Raw genomic sequence first — 16,832 nt, forward strand, 5'->3', positions numbered from 1 at the left:
TACTAATATGTAACAACAAGTAATAAGAAGAACTCATATTTATTGAGCTTCTACTATGTGCTAGGTGCATTCACTCATTTATTATCACAGCACTATGTTAGGTTCTGTCATGCCCAGTGTGAAAACCATAGTAGCCTCAATGATATCAGACCTCTTTTTTCTAATTGTAAATTTAATATTTATGATATCAGACCTCTTTTTTCTAATTATAAATTTAATATTTTTGTCCCCATTTTCCAGATGATAAAACTGGAGCACAGGTTAAGTAAGTTGCTGATGTGTACTTAGCTCAAAGAGGCAGAAATTGGATTTGAAATCATCCATTTTGATTCCAGAACCTTTACTCCTAAGCTTTACATGCTTTTTCTCCCTCTTTGAATGGGATCATACTGTACGAATTACTTTATAACTATTATTTTAAAGACACATTTATTCAGCATCATGATCAGACTACTGCATTTAGCAATCAACTGCATGGTGCAAAAAAAAAAAACAAAAAACAATGGACATTAAAACCCTTTGTTGGAATGCATTATACTTTCCGCAGAATAGAGACTAAAATAACCTGTTATCAGTTAGTCACAAATACAGTTCTTGAGTTTTTTGTCCATACACATGAGTATTTGTCTAAAACATGTCTTCTTCATAGCAACTGGGCCTTGCCACCACTGTGTTTGTCTGAGTTCACAAATCTGATATAACCTGTATATTCCCTGTCACCTCTCTGGCTCTCTTCTCCTGCTAAGCTTTGTTTTCTGGCAGTAATTAAAATCTCCCACCACTGCCATAGCTACTGCTGGTACTGGAAACACCATAGCCACCTCGGTTTCGTGGTTTGGCAAAGTATTGGCCTCCACCACCAAAGGGGCCAGAGCTTCTGCCTCCAAAGTTTCCTCCATTCATGAGTCCAAAATTTGAAGACTGTTATAATTGCCAAAATCATTGTAGATTCTGTCACCTCCAGAATTGCTTCCATCATTACCAAATCCATTATAGCCATCCCCACTGCCACCGAAGCCACCATGACCACTGAAGTTTCATCCACAACCGAAGTTTTCATTCCTACCAAAACCACCTCCATGACCACCACCAAAGTTTCCGGAGCCACTTTGACCTCTTTGGCTGATGAAGCACTAGCCATCTCTTCCTTTGACAGGGCTTTCTTACCTTCACAGCTGTGCCGCTCACAGTATGGTATTTCTGAAAGACAGTCTTATCCACAGAGCCATGGTCATCAAAGGTCACAAAAGCAAAGCCCCTTTTCTTGCTACCACCTCAGTCAGTGATTATTTCAGTCACTTCAGTTTTTCCATGCTGTTCAAAATCATCTCAGGTGATGTTCTTCGGTGTCTTCTTTAATGCTATCAGCAAACATCTTCTTCACAGTTAAGTGGGTACCTGGTCTTTGAGAATCTCCTCTTGAGACAGGTCTCTTTGGTTCCACAACTCTTCCCTCCACCGTGTGTGGCTTTGCACTCATGACTGCATCCACTTCCTCCACAGTGGCATAGGTGACAAACCCAAAGCCCCTGGAGCGCTTGGTGCTTGGATCTCTCCTTACCACACAGTCAGTGAGCATTTCCCACTGCTCAGAATGGCTCCTCAGGCTCTCATCAGTTGTTTCAAAGCTCAACCCTCCAATGAAGAGCTTCAGCAGCTGCATGGACTCGTTAGGAGACTCTGACTTAAACATGATAGCAGTGGGAAAAGAGACTTTAATGATGCTTCCTCAGTGGCGTCCATGGGCAGAAAGCTACAACTTTTTTTTTTTCTGTTAATGTATCACAGCTATCCTTCAGGTCAGTAGTAGAAACAGAGCAAACTCATTTGTCTTCTAATAGCTAGATAACATTCCATAGTAGGAATCTACATTTAGTCCCTTTTTATGGGCATTTATGGAGTGAACATTCAATCATATATAACTTTGCATCCTGATTTCTTTCACTTACCTTTTTACAATCCCTTCCCCTTGTCATTATGAAATGATTACCCATCTCTTCTTCTTTGAGACAATGGTGACACAGAAACAGGAGTCAAGGAAGACCAGAATATCAGCTCTATTGTTGTAGAGGCTGATCCAGAGAACACAACATGAAACTCTTTGTACCCCTTTCCTTCTGAACTGACTGACCCAGGGACAGGTTTAGCAGGTTTGGAACCATGGCCTCCCTGATAGGACAGGGTCTGTGCCAATAAGCATGGCACAAGGAGGACAGATAAAGCCAGCTGTGCAGGCACAGTGACCATTTTTACCTCCACCTGTCCGGCCTCACCTCCACAACCTCCCTAGAGGCAAAATAGTTTTCTCGCTAAGAAAGTACAAGGGCAGGGGAAGTGACTTCTGTTCCAGATGATGAAGCTGAGGCTTGGAGAGATGGTTGGGAGGTGGCCTCAGCTGCTTACCTGCCCTCATACTCATCTCCTCCTCATTGGGAATCGCATTGAGGGAAGGGATTGATCTTCCCCACAATGGACTCAGCAATCTTAAGAATTCCACATCTCAAGTATCAATCTCCAGGGTGTCATACCAACTAAGGAAATCCGCAGGCTTTCTTGATCCTCTTCTCCTTTCATATCTTTGACATCCTAAACGCCTCTCCCTCAGACTCCAAAGGAGAGAACAGCTAAGAAGATTAAAACTGTTACAAAATATCAATTAGTTTATAATAACGGAAATCGTTAAACCTTTTGGTGGATATCTGGTAGAAACACAGGATGCAAGAGTCAATATATCTTTGGGATATTTTGTGCATCTTTTTAAAAAGAAGACCCAGGATTTTGTGAATTAAACACTGTATAAATGACTTATCGAGAAAGCAAAAAAAAAAAAAAAAAAAATCAAATAAATCACTCAGATTGTATCTGAAGCATCAAAAGCTTCAATGTCTGGGAAAGAATTGTTTCCGTATTGGAAAATAGCTGCATTATATTTTCAGAAAGGTGATGCTTCTATTGATGCGGGTGAACCTTCTACATTTTAAAAACTTGGTGCAGCAAGAGTGTGGTAAATCACAGATACTCTCTTGCTTTTCTTATGAGGATCAAAGTGTAGCCTTTTCTACTGTTTTAGTGTTTCCTTAAAAACATAGTAGGGGTGAGTAAAAGCCCATGAAACACAAGGCTGGGGATCCTTCGATAATGTCCCCAGGGAGAGGGCAGAGGAGCTACCCCCTTCTGTCATAGTCTATCTTCAGAAAACTCCTGGGCCTTCCCACCAGCTGAGGTCTGATGTGAATTCTTATTTACTCAGGGTTTGAAGGGAGATGAGATCTGAAGCTGAAATAAAAGTATTAGGTTGGTACAAAAGCAATTGCAGCTTTTGCCATTACCTTTCATAGGAAATGCCACCGTTACTTTTGCACCAACCTGATAGGTTCCTTAATACTAACCTGGTCTAGTGCATACCAGATAAGCCCTATTCACGTCATTCACATTCTCAAGCTCAGTAAGTGGGGAGCTGAAAGTGCTCATTTGCCTGCAGAGGGGAAAATAGCAGTAACAGCGATAATAATAATATGACACAGCACCTATATAGCACTTCCTATGTGCCAGACGCTGTTGTAAGTGACTTAAACACATTATGTCTCACTTTATAGGAAGCCTGTTTGTAGACAACATTTGCCTAAAGGGAAAATTCACGTTTAGTAGAGCATTCAAACCAAATTCCAAGAGATTCCCCTTCTCTGTGTGCTCCCACCTCCTAAATAAAGCAACGGAAACTTTTAAATGGCGATATGAAATGCTCCATCATGACCTTGGGTACATCTCTTTATGTCTACTAGGTATGTTCTGCTGTTTTCATTTATTATAAATCCTCTAAATAATGTTGGTTCTAGCAGGCAAACGAAGCACATTGGCCAAAAAGTAGGCATTAGTTCTAACCTACTGCCTGACACCCAACCCACGGGCAGCGAACCCATTGCAACCCATTGCAAACACAGATACTTCAGGGATTCTTCCCAATTTCCTTACAGAACTTCCTGCCCCTGAAACTTTCAAGCACATCTTTATCAGACAACCACAACTCCAGAGTCAATTTTGTTTTGATTTGAATCTGGAGGCACCTTTAGAGCTGTTTACATCAGAGACTTAAAATGCTACCAATTTTCATAGCTAAAAATAGTCAATACTTGACAGCTGAGGATCAAGAAGGCCAAATATACACATTTATGTATCATTTATTTATTCCAATTTTCTTTTTAAAAAAAGAAAATTGCAGTACTGTACATTAATGCAGTGTTCATGGGTATTAAAAGTTTAATTTCTTTTTTCCCTCTTTTTCTCATGTTTTACTGTCTCAAATACAGAAATCTCATGAAAATGGAATTTTTACATCATTATACAGAACAAAGAAATTGACATGTGTTAAGGCCGAAGTAACATCCCTTTCTCTCTTGTGATTTACTGATGTCAGTTCCTGTAAAGTATTCACAGATGCAGGCTGCCTTCTCCAACCTTTGGGGATCCTCGTGTTCACTCAGTTCCTTAGCCTAAAAGACCAAAATGCTCATTCCTCCTAGAATAATAAAATTTTTTTATTTATTTGCTTTATAAATGCAGACCTCTTCAGAGATGCCCACCTTATTTATAAGCAACCAGGAACCTCAAAATAACCAATAACTTCCTGTCATCTCCTATTTGTCCTCCACTCCTGGGCTTGTTAATGAATGAGATTTATTGGGCATTGCTAATAATCTGCAGTGAAGGTGAAAGCAAGTGGAATTATAAGGCTATGCTTTTTGTCCAGTCTTCTCAGAAATTGGGTTCTTTTTTTCCTGTATGCTGTCAGAACTTAACGGTTTAGAATATTCTAAATAATAACCTCGCTCCAGCCGCTGTTAGTAGAAAACTCAAACTAACAATTACCTTCCCAGCGCCTCCACACCAGCCAGCAGATTTGTTTTAACCAGGCAGGAGGAAAGACTAGCCCTTACCTTTCCCAGCATACACGTTCTGCTGCCATACGACAGAACTTGAACTCATGAAGGAATGAAAATGACCTATAATAGACCTTCTTCCTGAGCAGAGTGACACTGAATATTTTTGTAGTAGACATAAAACCCCGTCTCCTTCCCCCCTTTAAGCTTCGGGGAGATGGAGAATGTAGTCAGTTTGGGGAACCACTCCTCACCTCCCACCCAATCCTTGTTAATGGCTGGGTCCTAAGTCCAGATGTGCTTCAGACCAGTTCCACCCTGTCTTTTCCTCATCCCATGAGCCAGTACATTCTCTTATTATGTAAACTCGTTGGAGTTGATTTTCTGTCACTTCTAACCCCAAAGCCATAACTACTGTCTTCCCTTTCATGGGTTGGGTAAGGATTGGGTGAGGTACTGTACTGTGGCAGGGCCGGGCACATGGCTGTCATTCCTTCAGTGGTTGTTGTTAATGATGCTGTTGTTATGGTGATGCTTGTTATTATTACTGTTAACTGAAACGCTGAGCTACCCCATCTACCTCGAAGTCTCATTATGGGAATGAGATGAAATTAAAAATGCGAGATTAATGAGCTAAACAGTGCCTTGAGGACATACAAGAGGGTGCTGATTTCCACAGAAGGAAAGAACCCTGAGGAGAACTTTCTAGTCTGGTGGCCAAGAAAAAAGTGACCTTCAAAGCAGACATCCCAAACCTGGACTGTACCCTCGTGGTCCTAGGTCATCTGGGTTCAAGCAATGGCTCTTAACTCTTCTGCTTATCAGCATCACTGAGGAGCTTGTTAAATGCAGGTTACCAGGGGACACCCATAGAAATTCTGATGCAGTGGTTCTAGGGTGGGCCTCAGGAATCTGCATTCTTAACAGACATCTCAGATTATTTTGTTAGAGTTGAAAATCTTCTCAGACTTTTGGAAAACACAGGATTACAGGCATGGCAGGTCGCTAAGTGTCCTTTGTGATAGATTTGGATAATGATGTCTTTGAACGTATACCCGGGGTCATGGGAGGAGATGTAAGTTAAGATGCCTTCAGCCTTGGCCAGACCCCTGTTTTCCAGGATGCCTTGTCCTAAATAATTGCCTTGGTATAACAGGCCTGTGTGGATTTATGGGCTCACATTTAATTTCAGCTGCTATTCATTAATCCTGATGATCTCACTTAAATTATTAAACAGTCATATATTCCAATTTTGAGGGCACTAATTATATCCTTGAGAGGCTGTTATTATCTGGATGATCAGAGACAGCCAACACTAGACTGTTTTCTCCCCACTCATCAGAATTTTATACTTCTTTAGGATTTTTTCAGTTGCCATGTGTGTTTTATGTGACAAGATCTCAAAGCTGAGGAGTTATGAAATATGAGGGCAGAGGTTCTCAAATTTTGGTATGCATAAGAATCAGCTGGCAAGAATGTTTAACATGCAGATTCCCAGGGTCCTGTGAGTATCCAGCTCCTCAGTCCTGGTGGAGTCCAGGAATCTGTGTTGTAACCAGCTTTCTGAGGATTATGATGCAGCCGGTTCAGAGACCTTGAGCTGAGAAACTCTGCCTTCAGATGTTAGTCCTGGTGGTAGGAGCTCTCAAGGAATACTTGATGAGAACAAATACTGAGTAATGAGCACAGTCCCCTCACTTTTCGGTAGGGAAACTGACACCCAGAGAGGGGAAAGCTCTCCTTCAAAGCCCCACGGCAGAGACACGGCTGACATCTCTGGCCCATTGTAAGGATCAAATGAGATAATAGATGGAAAAGCACTTTGGAAAGTATTCAGCTCTCTATAAATACAAGGAAGCACTATTATTTTCAGGTTGGGCCGGCCTTGTGACAGAAATAGCTTAGTGCTTTCTCTCTAAATTACCACAATCACCTGTTTGAGGCCTCAACCAAGCCCATAATTCTAAATTCACCCGGCATGGAATAAATTCCTTCTTAAATGTCCAATAAAAAAATATTTTATAGAAGAATGTGCGGAGGCCCTGCCTGGTCCTCAGTCAGAAATTTCCTTTTTCTGTTGCCTGGTCCCAGGGTATGTGGTTAAAAATCCCTGCTCTCCAGCACGTGGATTTCTGGCCTTTCTTAGGCCGTGTAAAACTCATCCATGAATATTTTTGCCCTCAAAATATTTCCTCCATATGAGCCCACTTCTCATATCTTTGTGGCTTTGGACATAGGAAAGCTGCAATCAGGACAGCCCAGGTCTTAGTTCCTTCATTTCAGAGTACTCACTGGCTTGTGTTTGCTGCAAGTGTCATTTGAAGCCAGGTCGCTGATCCAGATCACTACCTCTGTGCTCCTGTGTGCATTTGTCCTGCTGTGTCATGATTAACTGGGCAGCTCTTAGGAAACCGTTTCCTCATATTGAATTAGAATCATGCTCCTTGCAGGGTTCATCAATGGGGTCTGCATCTGCCCTGATCTTCCCATGACTCCCTCCAGGTTTTAAAAGACCCTGTTTGTATCCCAGTCCCCAAGTTCCTTCCACTGCAAAATAAATTTCTAAAAAAGGTGGTAGTAGAGTGAGTTCGAGTCAATACTCCACTTCTATTCACATTTCAACCTTTATTTTTAAATATTTCTTCTACACTCCTACGGATCCTGTCTCTTAGCATGCCCTCCACGTGCAAAACCTCAAGTTCAGGTGTTTGCAAGCTACCCACACGCAAAGTCTATTTTTAAATCTAAAAGAAGTCAGGGCTTTCCACTGATGGTAGAAAGCCAAGTGTTCCCAAGCAGCATGACTTCAGAGTTCAGGGAATTTCTCCACAGTTTCCAGGAATCTTCACCCAACCTGTACATTTTAGAGATGAGTATATAATTTAGGGACTTCCTAAAGTCATACAGCTGGTTAATGACAAGTCCTGCCCCACCTTCAGAGAGCACCTGTTGCTGGCCAGGCATAGCCCTGAAGGTGCCAGGCCCCTTCACAAATCAGGCCCACAGTCATAGCCCCCGCCCCCACCCCAGTCCAGGCTGTCCCCAGTGAGCATGCTGCAGTGGCATGACCATCCACATGCTCAGAAGGCAAGTCTGCCAGCACCGGGTATGGACAGTCTAGTGGGGTCCTTTTTTGTTCCTTTGCTGACATAATATCATGAGCCAAGGATGCGTCAAAACTCATCCTCCCCGAGACCTCTGCATGTGATTGAGGGATAATTGATAAGTGAAAATTGTGTATATTTAAGGTGTACAATGTGATGACCTAATATATGTATACATTGTGAAGTCATACCACAATCAAGCTAATTAATGCGTGCATCACCTCCCATGCTACCTTTTTTGTGGTGAGAATATTTAAGATCTATTTTTTTAGCAAACTTCAAGTGCATAATACATTATTATTAACTATATTCACCATGCTGCACATTAGGTCTCCAGAACTTATTCATCTTATAAGCGAAAGTTTGTACCCTTTGACCCACAACTCCCTATTTCCCCCACCCCAAGCCCCTGGAAGTCACCATTCTGCTCTGTTACTGTGAGTTCAACTTTTTTAGATTCCTCATATGAGTGAGATCATGCAGTATTTACCTTTCTGTGTCTCGCCTATTTCACTTAGCATAATGTCCTCCAAGTTCATTTAGGTTGTCACAAGAGGCAGAATTTCCTCCTTTTTTTTGTTGTTGTTTGTTTTTTTGAGACAGAGTTTCACTCTGTTGCCCAGGCTGGAGTGCAGTGGCCCAATCATGGTGCACTGCAGCCTTGACTTCTCTGAGCTCCAGTAACCCTCCCACCTCAGCCTCCTAAGTAGCACCTTAGGAGGCGTGCACCACCACACCTGGCTTATTTTCTTTTTGCATTTTTTTGTAGAGCCGGGGTTTCACCATGTTGCCCAGGCTGGTCTTGAACTCCTGGGCTCAAGCGATCCACCCACCTCAGCCACCCAAAGTGCCTGGGACTACAGGTGTGCACCACCATACCCTGCTAATTTTTTTTTTTTTTTTTTTCTTGTTGAGGCAAGGTTTCACCATGTTGCCCAGGCTGGTCTTGAACTCATGGGCTCAAGCAATCCACCCACTTCAGCTACCCAAAGTGTCCAGGATTATGGGCATGAGCCACCATGCCTGGTATTTCCTTCTTTTCTAAGGCTGAATAATCGTGTGTGTGTGTGTGTGTGTGTGTGTGTGTGTGTGTGTTATATACACATATACCACATTTTCTTTATTCATCTCTTGATGGACATTTATGTTGTTTCTATAAATTGGCTATTGGGAATAGCGCTGCAGTGAACATGGCAGTACAGATATCTCTTACGGAAAGTGATTTTATTCTTTTTGGATATATATCCAGAAATGAGATTGCTGGATCATATGGTAGTTCTGTTTTTAACTTTTTGAGGAGCCTCCATACTGTTTTCCATAATGGCTGTGTGGAAAATATGAGCCAAAGCTCATTCTCAAGCACATTTCTTGACTAGTGCACTCAAGTTTCTGCCCTGTCTTAACATTTTAGCTAATTGCTAACACAGCACATGTAGTGCACACTTTCAGCAGGACTGAACAACATTTTTAGTCATCTAACAAAGGCATTTCATCTCATGACTTTTTTGGACATACCTCAATGTGCTGTGTCTATAGTTAATTACAAAAGCCACCTTGGTAGTACCATGAACCAAATGTTATGACCAGCAACTCTCCTATAGGTAGTACTGCTTTTATAACAGTGTAAATCACACTTTGGCAAAATTGTATTTTAAAAAGAAGCTAAATGCAAGATTTAAACCTTAAGTTGTTTGAACTTTGATTCCTTGTGTTCTTAGAACATAAGCTTTGTCAGACAGCAAAGTGACCTTGAACTAGTACTTAACCTCTCTGTGGCTGACTGAGTAAAATTGGGCTACTGTCTCAGAGTTTTACAGATTAATTGACACATTTTGTGTAGAGAGCTTAGAACAGTGCCTGGTTCAGAGCATCCATCAACCTTGATACCATAACATTTCTTGCTAAGAAATTCTGTGTTCACTTATCCCTTCTTTTTCCTTCATCATCCTTTCTAGTTCCACATGGAAGACCCCAAACTTAAACCATCATTAATAATAATATATGAGAACAATAATAAATGTCACCATTTATTAACACTTAATATGTGCCCAGATCTGTTCATTTTGATCTCACTGAGTCCTGTGAGGTTGGCATTGTTGTCTGGCATTGTCTGATGATATACAACAGTGCCAACCTCACAGGACTCAGTGAGATGAAACTGATTAGGATTACGAAGGTGTGAACTGGACAACAAGCTCACGGCAGAGTCAGAATCCAAACTCAGATTTATTTGGATCAAGAGTGATACACTATTAGGTATTGCTTCCTGTTACCTCCTATGTAATAGTAGGAATAACTTATAAGGATTTTTTTTTTTTTTTTTTTGACAGGATCTTGCTCTGTCATTCAGGCTGAAGTGCAGTGATGCAATCATAGCCCACTGCAGCCTCCAACTCCTGGGCTCAAGCAGTCATCCCAGACCGTTTAGCCTCCTGAGTAATTGGGACTACAGGCATACACCATCACACCCAGCTAATTTTTAATTTTCGGTAGAGACAAGGTCTCGCTGTGTTGCCCAGGCTGGTCTCAAATTCTTGAGCCCAGATGATCCTCCCACCTCTGCCCCCGAAAGTACTGGGATTACAGGCGTGAGCCATCACACCTGACCTATTTCTAAGGATTTAATGCCTTATGTTCTCCTCATTTATTTTTCATAGAACCATTCACTCTTGGCCCTTTGACTTTGAAAATCAGGGACCAGGTTAAGCCAGACAAAATATTCACTTATGAGGAGAAGGAATGAAAAACTAGACATTTTTCTACTTGGTTATCAATCCCCATGGTTGATTTACTGAGAATTTTTTCCCCACTAAAGTAGAGTGTGATTTATTTTCTTCAACCTTCATGCCACTGCAAAATTTTAAATTATTCAAGATATTGAAGGTTTGTTATCTGCTGGAAGGCTGTAACGTAATTGCAAGGTATCATTTAAAGAGCTGTCTGTCTGTGTGAACCACCTTGTTCTAAATACCTGTTCCTGCATAGAGCCAGAAGATGTATATTTATTTATCAGTGGTGGTTCATAACTGCCTTAGATCAATTGTATTATTCTTCCTCCACGGCTCAAGTCCCAAAATAAATGGCTGGTGATGTACAGAGCATTGGAATCATTTGCATATCATCAGTCATTTGCATTTTGATGGACAGCCATATGTTTGGGGGATTTCATTTTTATTATAGCCTTTGGCCACATTGTCCATTTGTAATACCAACTTAGATATTAATTACCCCAATCAGAGTATGCCCTTTCAAATATTATATCACCTCCAAGTTGCACTATTCATATCATGTTAATCATAAAGCTATAAATGCCAACTATTGTTTTATTCTTGCTTTTGACACCTGTTTCTCTACAGAGAGGTATTCTTTCCCAGAGTTTGACATCATTGATAAGAGAAAATATCTTTGTGTAGAGGGGTGGGGAATTATTATTTTTCCTCTATAAATACCTCGTCAATTCAGTGGCATTGTGGAGTAAAACATCCATTAGTAACTTTTCTAGGTCTTGGTATGAAAACAAGTAGAGAAGCTTTGGTTCCAGCCCTACCAGTAAATACAGCTAGTGCTCGACTTACGACCACGATTGGTTCCGACAGACCGATCGTAACACAATTTGGTCGTAAGTTGAGTAGGCTATATGCACGCGGAGATGGTAGTGCTGCCGGAAGCTGGTCCGCACTGTCGTACGCCCAGCTGGGCAACATTTGCGCTGCCAGATGCGGAGCAGTCGTGGCTAGTGATTGTGGTCATAAAGTCGAATGGTCGTAAGTTGCATAGGTCGTAAGTCGATCAATACCTGTAAATAGCTTTGTGATCTTGAGCAAATTACATCACTTCTTTGTGCTTTAGTGTCTGCATCTACAACGTGTGGATGACTTCTAAGATCTTGTCAAGCTTTAAATTCTAGAACCCTAGGATGACTTTCTTCACTTCTTCCCCAGAGTTTAAGAGGTATAAATTGATGCCTTTTAGATGTCTTAATGTCAGTTATATCTTTTTCTAAATCTTCTCTCTTACTGCATAACTCTTAGATGATGTTTACTTCTTGTCACCTCCAGTGTGTCTGTTCCTAGGAGCCTTTTACCCTTTCTCATTTGTTATTTCAATTCCGCTTTGGAATAAGAAATCCAGTTATTAGTTTTTCAAGTATTATCTAAAGTAGAGGTTAAATAGATCCTAAGTGGGTGGCTCAAGGCGCTCACTTGAGATTAGACTTTATGAGCCATGTTTAGTGGCCACAGAGATAATGAAACCTTTATTTATATTATTTTAAATAAAAATAATCAGGAAAGGCTTCCTAGATAGGTGTCATTGCCTAGTGAAGGAGGTTCCCTGGGTTAAGGGAACAACATAAGTAAAAGCACAGAGGCAGATGGTTACTCAGTCCTGTGCAGTGATTGTCAGGAGACTGTACCTCTTGAGTTACTGAACCTCTGTCCTCCCTGCTGAGCCTGAAGATCATTTCCTGATCCCCAAGGAGACACCTACTCTGACAAAGGATTCCAGGTAGAAAGGATAGTCTGGGAAATGTAATTTAAATTCTAAAATACCAGAATTTCTAGACATTTAAAAAATTTCTCTGGGCAAGGTGGTGTGTGCCTGTAGTCCCAGCTACTCAGGAGGCTGAGGTGGGAGAATAGCTTGAGCCTGGGAGTTTGGGGCTTTAGTGTACTATGCTGATCATATGTCTGCACTAGACATCAATAAGGTGACCTCCTAGGAGCAGGGTACCACCAAGTTTCCTAAAGAGCGGGGAACCAGCCTAGTTGGAAACACAGCAGGTCAAAACTCCTGTGCTGATCAGTAGTGGGGTTGTGCTTATGAATAGCCACTGCACTCTAGCGTAGGTGACATAACAAGACCCCATCTCTGAAAAAAAAATTTTTTTGTGAACTTTTCATATGTTAGTGTTTATGGATCTGTAGGAACAGACTATTTGAAATTAGAGCTGATACCGGTAATGCAGGATGTCTGGTCGCCATGGTTATCAATTATAGAAGAACCATAAGCCCTGGTCCCTCCTGAATTCCAGGAGCTGTGTTGTCTGTTACTGTAGCCACTAGCCACATGTGGCTATTCACATTTAAATTAAAACTCAATAAAATTAAACCTTCAGTTCCTCATTCACACAAGCCACATTTCACATGCTCAATAGCCGTATGTAACCGAGACAGCACGGATACAGATCATCACAGAAAATTCTGTTGGACAGCCCTACTCTAGAGAGACAAGTGTGGAACACATGCCACAGCCATTAACATTTAGTCCAGGCCGCTCTGCCTATGCAGTAGCAATGTTTTTCTTTACTTCTCTAACAAACTTGCTTTCACTTAAAAAAAAAAAATATATATATATATATAGTCTCCATAGAGCTGGAGGCACTGAGAATGAGGTAGGGGGCAGTGGTTGTTCTGTAATGTCAGGACTTGCTCTGTTCTTAGCATGGCCGGGGCATGATGCAGGATCCTGGGTCCACAGTCCATAGCTCGAACATCCATTGCAACCAATACAGGAAAATCAACTCACTCCTACTCTGCTAGTGGGAGTATAAAATGACAGGCCAAATTGGCAGTTTGTATCAAAACACCTTAAATATGAGCATATTCTTCAATCTAGCAATTCCGTCTCTAGAGATTTTTCTAAGGAGACAGTCGAAGATAGTTAAATAGATGTACGCGCAGGCTTATTTATTATAATATTGTTTATCATACAAAAACCAATAGAAATAGCCAGTAGTATGCCGGTAAAAGTTAACAACAAGCTGTAGTGAAGGGGAGGAGCCCTGGTTTATTGCATTTGTTGATTTCTGTGACGCAAAAACTCTCACCTTGACTGATTTGAAGCTACCAATGGAACAGAGCTGGGAAGAGATGTTCACAGTTGCTTCTTGTGAGCCTGTGCAAGCTCCCTCCGGCACACTGCTAGCAAATAGCCTAAGTGTCTGAAAAAAGGAGACCGAGTAAGTAAATCGTGGTAGAAAATTCTGTGAAGCCATTAAAAATATGCTGTAAGCCAGTGGTTCTCAAACTTGAGCATGCACCAGAATCACCAGGAGGACTCGTTAAAACCTAGTTTGCTAGGTCTCCCCACTTGGAGTTTCTGATTCAGCAGGTCAAGTCTGGCTGAGAATTTGCATTCCTAACAAGTTTCCAGGAAATGCTGATCCTGCTGTCCCTGAATCTATACTTGGAGAACTACTGTTGTAGAAGAAACTTTGATGACATGATAATTACCAAAAATATCCCGTTTTCTGAGTATATATGTCTGTATGAAAATAATAGTTACACTGATTTAATTCATTTAATGGGACAAGTGCTATGCTGAGCAACTGATGTGCATTACCTTGCTTATTCTTCACTACTATGAAGAAAGTGATGTTATTGTTACCCCATTTTACATACAAAGAAACTGAGTTTAGAGAAGTGAGGAATCTTCTCCCACACATCCAGTGGGAAGTGAGACAGGGTTTGAACTTGGCAGCTAACCTCAGGGCCTGCCCTCAAACCACTCTGGTGTGTGGCCTCGTGTCCACTCATCTGGAGCTTACCTGGGACTCACGTAGGGCAGTGCCACACTGAAACATGACCAGATACCCATGGTTATTTCTAGGTGATAGAATCACAGAGGATTTCTGTGTTTTACTGCATGCTTTGTGTGTTTTCCAAATTTTCTACAATGCAGTATTTTTATAATCAGAAAAAATATCTAACATGGTAAACACTATAAATCGGAAAGGCCGTTGTGACTGGTTCACTGTGTACACACCTTGCTCCTGGCTCCTTTGGTTTGAATGGCTTCCACTCCTCCGTTACCCACAGTCTAGCTTGACTCTGCTCAGCCACTAGCATCCGTTCACCACTTTAGACTTTACGAAGTTTTACCTTGCCTGATCCCCACAGAAATCCTATGGGTTAGGCCATCTGACTGCTTCCACTTTATAGATTAGACAACTGAGACTTTAATAAAGGAAAATGACTTGCCTGAGGTTACATACCTAAGTAGAGTGATTGCCGTTCTGTTATGACTTATTCATTTTCTGGCTCCTGCTCCTAGTTCACAGTGTAATTCAATGGCTGTCATTTATTGAACACTTACTTTGTGCCGGGTATTTTACTTACTGCATTTTAACTTTGCAACAACAGGAAGACATTATCATCGCCTTATAGAGGTGAAAATGAGAGCCGGAAAGGCTATGTGCCATGTACAGGGATGCACAGCCAGTTGATGATTCCAAAGCCCATTGATTCACTTAGGGAATATTTATGAAATACCCTCTCTGCATCTGTTCACCAGATATCTGAGTTTCTAGCATTGGCCATTCTTGGCCTGACTTTGCACCCAGCCCCCTGACCTGGGCCTCAGGGACTGTTCCCAGACAGGCTTACAAGGAAATGCTTGCTCAGCCACCCCCAGCTCCAACCACTCTTCCACACCCCAAACTCTACATGGCCCATTGGTGGGAATAACAGTGCTGACACCCCCTCCCCATAGACAGGTGGACATAAAGTTCGCCTGTTTAATTTGGGCTTTCACCTGGGGATCCTGGCCCTAGATAAGGTGCTTCCTGTGTCCCAGGCACAGTTCTGAGTGAGTTACCGTCACATCTCAGCAGTTCTTCACAGCAGACCTGTAAGGGAGGTATCATATTATCCCCATTTTGCCCATGAAACCCTGCAGCTGGGAGAGGTTAAGTAATTGGCCCAAGATCACACAGCTAGTAAACAGAAGCTGGGAGCTTTCCTGGGCTGGGTGGGCCCCAGGTCCCTACCACTGCTTTCTACCATCTTGCCTCCAGAGGTCCTGCCTGTCATTCAGGCAGAGAGAAACTGGCCTTGGACCTGTCCCTGTCACGTGCCATTTTAAAAAAATTTTGTCAACTGCATGTTTGTTCATGCAGAGGCTCATTTAGTAGCATGTAATGATACAGAGCCTTTTAAGCTATGTTAATTGGGCAAAGCCCACTTTGAACGGCAGAGATGCTGGCAGGTGTACCAATGGAAGCTTGGCCAGGTGGAAGAAGATGAGCCCTTCCAAGTGCCTGAACATTTTAATGCAGCTGCTTAGGAAATTGCATTCACTTATTTTGGTTTAAGAAACCTTGACCACCCCACAATCTTGCATCGGGACATGACTATAGCAGGGAAGAAATTTTCACAGGGCGCCCAACTCAGGTCAGAGATGTAAGCATTTTATATAGAATGGAATTTCCTTCTGTCTCAAGCTCTGTGTCATCTGAAGGTGAACTTGACTCCAGGAATCCTCACCAGCTCCGACTTCTTCCCCTCTCTTCTCTGGTAACTGCCCATTCCCCAAGCCCAGGAGAGTTTGCAGTCCAGGTACTGATGAGGCCTCAGAGGGCGATTACGCACTCAGCAGTTGCTCCTCCATGTGGATTGTTGTGTCAGGACCTTCGTTTTTGCTGAAAACTTTTGTTTGTTTTGTTTTTTGATGTTGATTATGGCTTTCATCTCTGGGGGCAGTGGAGTTCAAGGTGAATTTTGTTTTTGTTTTGGGGTATGATGGAGAGAGTGAAGCAGCAATTATGAGCAAAAACAGATTGTGATGGCACCACCACCCCCAAAACAACCTTCCAAATATTATCCTACCATGCTCAATTTAATCCTTAGCCAACCCCTGACTAAGGTTCTCACAGGGGAAATACTTTCCACCCCACCCAGAGGAGTGGAGCAAAGCTGCACAAAGGGATTTGTCACTCCTCAGCACCCCACCTTCCAAGGGAAGCACAGCTCCTTGGAGCCACTGTGGCCAGTGGGAAGGAATGAGCAACGTCCCTCAGGCACATTGGGTGGAAGGGAGGGCTAGACCACTGATCTGGGCTGTCTGTGTCTTT

General features: G+C 42.1%; 1 protein-coding gene across 1 annotated transcript in view; it reads left to right on the plus strand.

Annotated features, from left to right (window-relative positions):
- GALNT10 (polypeptide N-acetylgalactosaminyltransferase 10) overlaps positions 1-16,832 on the plus strand; it is a 233,483-nt gene that overhangs the window by 144,447 nt on the left and 72,204 nt on the right. The window lies entirely within an intron of this gene.

The sequence above is a fragment of the Cebus imitator genome, unplaced genomic scaffold (assembly GCF_001604975.1).
Source record: "Cebus imitator isolate Cc_AM_T3 unplaced genomic scaffold, Cebus_imitator-1.0 Scaffold126, whole genome shotgun sequence".
NCBI classification, from domain to species: domain Eukaryota; kingdom Metazoa; phylum Chordata; class Mammalia; order Primates; family Cebidae; genus Cebus; species Cebus imitator.